The sequence below is a fragment of the Spea bombifrons genome, chromosome 9 (genome assembly GCF_027358695.1).
Source record: "Spea bombifrons isolate aSpeBom1 chromosome 9, aSpeBom1.2.pri, whole genome shotgun sequence".
NCBI lineage: Eukaryota > Metazoa > Chordata > Amphibia > Anura > Pelobatidae > Spea > Spea bombifrons.
In genome coordinates, this window is record NC_071095.1 from 15,122,068 (window position 1) to 15,129,977 (window position 7,910).

The window sequence follows — 7,910 nt, forward strand, 5'->3', positions numbered from 1 at the left end:
ACAAGACGCATCTTCTCTCTTCCTCATACATCAGACATCTCTTCTCGCTCCCTCATACACCACACATCTCATCACTCCCTCATACACCAGACACGTCTTCTTGCTCCCTCATACACCTGACACATATGGTTGTTCACGTACATAACAGACAAGTCATCAAGCTCCAACATACACCAGACGTCTTCTTGCTCCCTCATATATCAGACATGTATTCGCCCTCTCTTATACAACAGACACGTCTTCTCACTCCCTCATACACCTGACATGTATTCTCCCTCTCGCATACACCAGACACATCTCCTCACTCCCTCATACACCAGACACATCTCCTCACTCCCTCATACACCAGACACGTCGTCTCTTTCTCATACACCAGACACATTTTCTCTCTTCCTCATACACCAGACACGTCTTCTCCTTCACTCATACACCAGACGTGTCTTCTATCTTCCTCCTTCAGCAGACATCTTCTAACTTCCTCATACACCAGACACGTTGTCTCGCTCCCACATACACCAGAGACGTTGTGTTTCTCCCTCATATATCAGACATGTCTTCTTACTCCCTCACACACCAGAGATGTTGTCTTCCTCCCTAATGAATCAGACATGTCTTCTCACTCCCTCATACACCAGACACATCATCTCTCTCCCTCATACACCAGACATGTCTTCTCATTCCCTCATAATCCAGACATGTCTCCTCACTCACTCAAACAGACATGTCATCTTGCTCCCTCATATACCAGACACTTCAGCTCGCTCCCTCATACATCAGACACTTCAGCCAGCTCCCTCATACATCAGACATGTCTTCTTGCTCCCTCATACATCATTCTTGTCTTCTTGCTCCCTCATCCACCAGACAAAGCTTCTCAGTTCCTCATACACCAGACACGTCTTCTGTCTCCCTCATTAACCAGCCATGTCTTCCATCTCCCTCATTAACCAGACACGTCTTCTCTCTCCTTCATTAACCAGACACTTCTGATCACTCCCTCATACACCAGAAACCACTTCTCTCTCCCTCATACATCAGACACGGCTTCTCAGTCCCTCAGTCCCAGACACGTCTGCTCGCTACCTCATACACCAGATATGTCTTTTCCCTTTCTTATGCAACAGACGTCATCTCGCTCCCTCATACACCAGACACATCTTTTATCTCCGTCATACACCAGACACGTCTTCTCGTTCCCTCATACACCAGACACTTCAGTTCACTTCCTCAAACATCAGACATGTCTTTTCGCTCCCTCTTACACCAGACACATCTTCTTGCTCTCTTATACACCAGACATGTCTTCTCCCTCTCTCATACAACAGACATGTCACCTCGATCCCTCATACACCAGACACGTGATTTTTCAGTTGATCTGTGACGCCAATGCTGTGTTTTCTTGGGATATTTATTTACTTTATACCTGAAAATACACGGTGGAGGAAAAGAGAGATGCGTCACTGTGATGGAGGGGACAGAAGAACTCAGGGGGATTGCACAGGTAGCCTGAACACTTAAAAGCCAGTCCTGGTGACACCTGAAGCTGCCATTCTCCGGTGACCGTGACCAGCAGTGACTGACTGTGTGTGACTGCGTGTGTGTATGATGATGATGTGATTTTGCAGAGTCTATCGCAGTCCATGCGGTGTCAAGGCACGGGGAAAATGGTCTGGTAGGTGCAGGATTAGGTTCGGGATAAAATCCCTTCATGAGGCAGAGAGGTCAGGGTTAGGTTAAGGTGTAGATGCAGATGGCGGTCTGCTGCAGCTTTAGGCTTCATCCTTGATGGCAGCAGAGACTGGCAAGATGGCAACGGAGCCTGGGAGACAACAGCACAGTTTGGGGACACTGACAGAAGGCGTCGGGGTGTGAGAAGACTGGCAGAAGGCTGCAGAGTCTGGTGAGCCTGGCAGAAAGCGGCGAAGACAAAAAAATGGCGGTGGAGTTTGCAGAGACAGGAAGGTGCCATCGGAGTCTGGGAGACAGCAGCGGACACTGGCAAATGGGAGTGGAGTCTGGGGGAGACTGGCAGATGGCGGGGCAGACTAGCAAATGGCAATGCAGTCTGGGGTGCCGGCAGATGGCAGTAGAGTCTGACGAGACTGGCAAAAGATGGAGTGTGGGTAAACTGGAAGATGGCATCAGAGTCCAAGGAAAAGGCAGTGGAGACTGGCAAACGGCAGTGGATTCTGATGAGACAGGAAGATGGAGATGGAGTGTGGGGAGACTGCAAGGTGGCAGCGGAGAATGGAAAACAGCAGTGGAGTCTGGCAGATGGCAGCAGAGTTTTGGAAGACTGGCAAATGGCAGCAGAGTGTGTGTGTGGGGGGGGACTCTCAGAGTGCAGCGGAGATGAGCCAGGGATTTTCCACTCACACAGCAATGCACGCGATCAGGAGCCATAACAGTTTTGTCTTCAAAGGTCTAGCACGGTGTCTGGATCCGGGAGACCATGTGATGAAAAAGGCTGAAACACAGAAATAATACACAATGCAATGGTTAAACACATCAACACTTCCCTCTCTGGGTTGACTTTACAGGAACACTTTAGGGCCCCACCAATAAAAATGCACATCAAAATACTTTGGGTAAGAGAATACATTTTAAATCACTTTCAAAGGAAGAAGAGAAAAAAAGCTGTGCTTGCCTACTGATGAAACTATACATCATACAGGGTTGACTCACAAATTGAACTATACACCCTACCGGGCTGGCTCCTTCATTAAAATATACACTATAGAGGGCTGGTTAAACTATGTTTTAGACAGGATTGGCTCACTAATTGAAATATACATCATACAGGGTACAATTTGTGCAAAAACAATAAAAAAGTCCTCTAATTTTATATTTACTGATTGATATCGCGCTCAGTCGGTTCTGCTTTTTGTCCACAGGGTGGCAGCATATCACACATACAGCCTGCAGTGCCGACTTTCTGCCAGCAGAAGGCGCACATTTTTTTGAGCTTCACCTTGAATACTGCGTCTGCGTGTGATTTTTCAGTTGATCTGTAACGCCAATGCTGTGTTTCCTTGGGATATTTACAGACTTTATACCTGAAAATACACGGTGGAGGAAAAGAGAGATGCGTCACTGTGATGGAGGGGACAGAAGGACTCAGGGGGATTGCACAGGTAGCCTGAACACTTAAAAGCCAGTCCTGGTGACACCTGAAGCTGCCATTCTCCGGTGACCTGACCAGCAGTGACTGACTGTGTGTGACTGCGTGCGTGTATGACAATGTGATTTTGCGGAATCTATGACAGTCCATGCGGTGTCAGGGTAGCGGGAAAAGGGTCTGGTAGGACTCGGTGCAGGAATTGATTCAGGATGAGGCAGAAAGGTCAGGGTTAGGTTAAGGTGTATGTGGAAGCAGATGGTTGTTTGCTGCAGCCTTAGCCTTCTTCCTTGACAGCAGAAGAGACTGGCAGACGGAGTCAGAGAAGACAGTAGTTGAGTATGGGGAGACTGGCACAAGGCAGCAGAGTCTGGGGAGACTGGCAGATCGTAGGGGACTCTGAAGAGACCAGCAGAAGTTAGTGGAGCGTAGGGGGCTCTCAAACGGCAGCGACTCCTGGGAAACTGTTAGGCGTTAGCGGAGACGAGCAAATGGCAGAGAAGTCTGGGGAGACGGCAGCAAAGCCTGGCTGACAGCTGAGAAGACCGGGAAATGGTAGTGGAGTCAGAGAAGACAGTAGTTGAGTCTGGGGAGACTGGCACAAGGCAGCAGAGTCTGTGGAGACTGGCAGATCGTAGGGGACTCTGAAGAGACCGGCAGAAGTTAGTGGAGTGTAGGGAGACTGAGACCGTAGCGGAGAAGGGCCAATGGCACTGGAGTCTGAAGAGACAGGCAAAAGGCAGCAGAGCGTAGGGGGCTGTCAAACGGCAGAGACTCCTAGAAAACTGTCAGGTGTCAGCGGAGACGAGCAAATGGCAGAGAAGTCTGGGGAGACGGCAGCAGGGACTGGGAGACGGCAGCAGAGACAGCAGAGCATGAGAGTAGAGAAATAGCTCTTAGATGACGAGACCCCGGGAAAGCAAACATGCCATGTCTGCTCAATAAAGAGCTCACCTGCTCAGTTTAACAAGGAATTTTCTAGTTACGCAGCAACGCACGCGATCAAAAGCGATAACAGTTCTGTCTCCAATGGTCTAGGACGGTGTCTGGATCAGGGAGTCCCCACAATGACAGAGGCTGAAAACACAGAAATAATACACAATGCAATGGTTACACACATTAACACTTCCCTCTCTGGCAAACTACTTTGGGTATGAGAATGCATATTAAATTAATTCCAAAGGAAGAAGGAAAAAAAACTCTGCAGGCTTCTGATTACTTATATATATCTTACAGGGCTGACTCCTATTAAAGTATACAACATACAGGGCAGGCTCCTTAATTGAACTATAAATTTATAGTTAGGTTAGAGGTTTAAATGCAATTTAAGAAAGTTTTACCTCACTCCCTGAGTGGTAGATAAATGGAACAACCTCCCAGCAGAAGTGGATAATTTACACATGCATGCGAATATGTATACCGCTCCTGAAGCCTGTTTCATTATCCTGCAGCCCCTTCATGCGGCCATAGCTTGTAATAATATTTGGCGTTCATTTTATCAGTAAAGCTGCTATGGCATTGTCATTTCTTATCCTATAGCGCCCTCGTGTGGACATACTCTGATTGCACCCCGTTTTTAAAGCGCTGCTGCACAGGGTGTAGATTTAGTGTAATCTGTGTCTAGGATGGCTTTTGTGACATTTAATGAGCAGCAATGTCCTGCATATGTTTATTTAGCTGTAATATTATTACCTCACATACCTGACAAGCGAAATAAAATGAGTAAGCCACATATATATCATCTTGAAACACTCAGCTACGATCCGCCACATGAAAACAACCAGATCTCGTCAGCCATCTTAAAACACCTAGTTGCGATCCGCCATATTAGAACACCCTGATCCCGTCGCCCATCTTAGATCACCTAGTTCCCGTCGGCCATCTTGGAACACCTAGTAGCGATCCGCCATCTTAGAACACCCTTATCCCGTCGACCATCTTAGAACACCCTGATCCCGGTGGCCATCTTGGAACACCTATAGATTATTTATATTGTTAATTAGGTTATTAAGTGTTTGTGTATTTTATTAACTCACACATACAATTTGTTTAGAAAATTAAATAAAACACATAGGCCCGAATGAATTCATATTAAAGCCTTTAGGGGTTAGGGTTGTTAGGGTTAGGGGGGTTAGACATGCCATGTCTGCTCAATAAAGAGCTCACCTGCTCAGTTTAACAAGGAATTTTCTAGTTACGCAGCAACGCACGCGATCAAAAGCGATAACAGTTCTGTCTCCAATGGTCTAGGACGGTGTCTGGATCAGGGAGTCCCCACAATGACAAAGGCTGAAAACACAGAAATAATACACAATGCAATGGTTACACACATTAACACTTCCCTCCCTGGCAAACTACTTTGGAATTAATTTAATATGCATTCTCGTACCAAAAGGAAGAAGGAAAAAAACTCTGCAGGCTTCTGACTAACTATACATTAAAGTATACCACATACAGGGCAGGCTCCTTAATTGAACCATACATTTATAGTTAGAGGTTTAAATGCACTCCCTGAGTGGCAGATAAATGGAACAGCCTCCCAGCAGCCATAGCTTGTAATAATATTTGGCATTCATTTTATTAGTAAAGCTGCTATGGCATTGTCATTTCTTATCCGATAGCACCCTCGTGTGGGCATAGTTTGTAATAATATTTGGCATTCCTTTTATTAGTAAAGTTGCTATGGCATTGTCATTTCTTATCCTATAGTGCCCTCGTGTGGACATATTGTGATTGCACCCCGTAGCTTGTGTCTCGATAGATGGCTTTTGTGACATTTAATGACCAGCAATGTCCTGCATATGTTTATTTAGCTGTTATATTATTACCTCACAGACCCGACAAGCGAAATAAATTGAATAAACCACATATATCACCATGGAACACTCAGCTACGATCCGCCACATGAAAACAACCAGATCCTGTCAGCCATCTTGGAACACCTAGTTGCAATACGACATCTTGGAACACCAGGATGCCGTCGGCCATCTTGGAACACCCTGTTCCCGTCGGCCATCTTGGAACACCCAGTTTCTGTCGGTCATCCTGTAACATCCTGTTGCTCGACCATCTAACGTGTTTATAAAATTAAATAAAACACATAGGCCCTGGTGGATTAATATTAAAGCCCTTGTGTAGCAATGAGAATTTCCTCCATAATTTTATATTTACTAATTTATATCGCGCTCAGTCTGTTCTGCTTTTTGTCCACAGGGTGACAGCATATCCCACATACAGCCTGCAGTGCTTAATCTGTAACTCCAATGCTGTGTTTCCTTGGGTTATTTATTTACGTTATACCTGCAAATACATAGTAGAGGAAAAGAGATTTGGGTCACTGTGATGGAGGGGACAAAAGGACTGAGGGGGATGGCACAGGTAGCTTGAACACTTAAAAGCCAGTCCTGGTGACACCGGAAGCTGCCATTCTCTGGTGACCTGAACAGCAGTGACTGCGTGCATGCATGACGATGTGATTTTACAGAATCAATAACAGTCCATGCAGTGTCAGGGTAGCGGGAAAAGGGTCTGGTAGGACTAAGGTGTATGTGGTTAGGTTAAGGTGTATGTGGATGCAGAAGAGACTGGCAGACAGCAGCAGAGACTGGCAGACAGCAGAGCAGCAGCAGACTCTGGGGAGACTGGCACAAGGCAGCAGAGTCTGGGGAGACTGGCACAAGGCAGCAGAGTCTGGGGAGACTGGTAGATGGTAGGGGACTATAAAGAGACCAGCAGAACTTAGCGGAGTGTAGGGAGACTGTGAGACGGTAGCGGAGACAAGCAAATGGCAGAGAAGTCTAGGGAGACGGCAGCAGAGACTGAGAGATGGCAACAGAGACTGGGGGGAGAATGGGAGATGACAGCAGAGAGTGTGAGATGACAGCAGAGAGTGGGAGATGGCAGCAGAGAGTGGGGGGAGACTTGAAGATGGCAGCAGAGAGTGGGGGGAGACTTGAAGATGGCAGCAGAGACTAGGGGGAGACAACGACGGCAGCAGAGACTGGGAGATGGCAGCAGAGACTAGGGGGAGACTGAGAGATGGCAGCAGAGACTAGGGGGGGCTGGGAGATGGCAGCAGAGACTAGGAGGAGACTGGGAGCAGAGACTGGGAGATGGCAGCAGAGACTGGGGGGAGACTAGGAGATGGCAGCAGAGACTAGGGGGAGACTGTGAGATGGCAGCAGAGACTGTGAGATGGCAGCAGAGACTAGGGGGAATTGGGAGATGGCAGCAGAGACTGGGAGATGGCAGCAGAGACTAGGGGGAGACTGGGAGATGTCAGGGGAGACTAGGGGGGCTGGGAGATGGCAGCAGAGACTAAGAGGAGACTGGGAGATGGCAGCAGAGACTAGGAGGAGACTGGGAGATGGCAGCAGAGACTAGGAGGAGACTGGGAGATGGCAGCAGAGACTAGGAGGAGACTGGGAGATGGCAGCAGAGACTAGGAGGAGACTGGGAGATGGCAGCAGAGACTAGGAGGAGACTGGGAGATGGCAGCAGAGACTGGGAGATGGCAGCAGAGACTGGGGGGGGACTAGGAGATGGCAGCAGAGACTGGGGGACACAGAGATGGCAGCAGGCAGCAGAGCGTAGGGGGCTGTCAAACGGCAGCGACTCCTGGGAAACTGTCAGGCGTCAGCGGAGACGAGCAAATGGCAGAGAAGTCTAGGGAGACGGCAGCAGAGACTGGGGGGAGAGTGGGAGATGGCAGCAGAGAGTGGGAGATGGCAGCAGAGAGTGGGAGATGGCAGCAGAGACTAGGGGGAGACTAGAAGATGTCAGGGGAGACTAG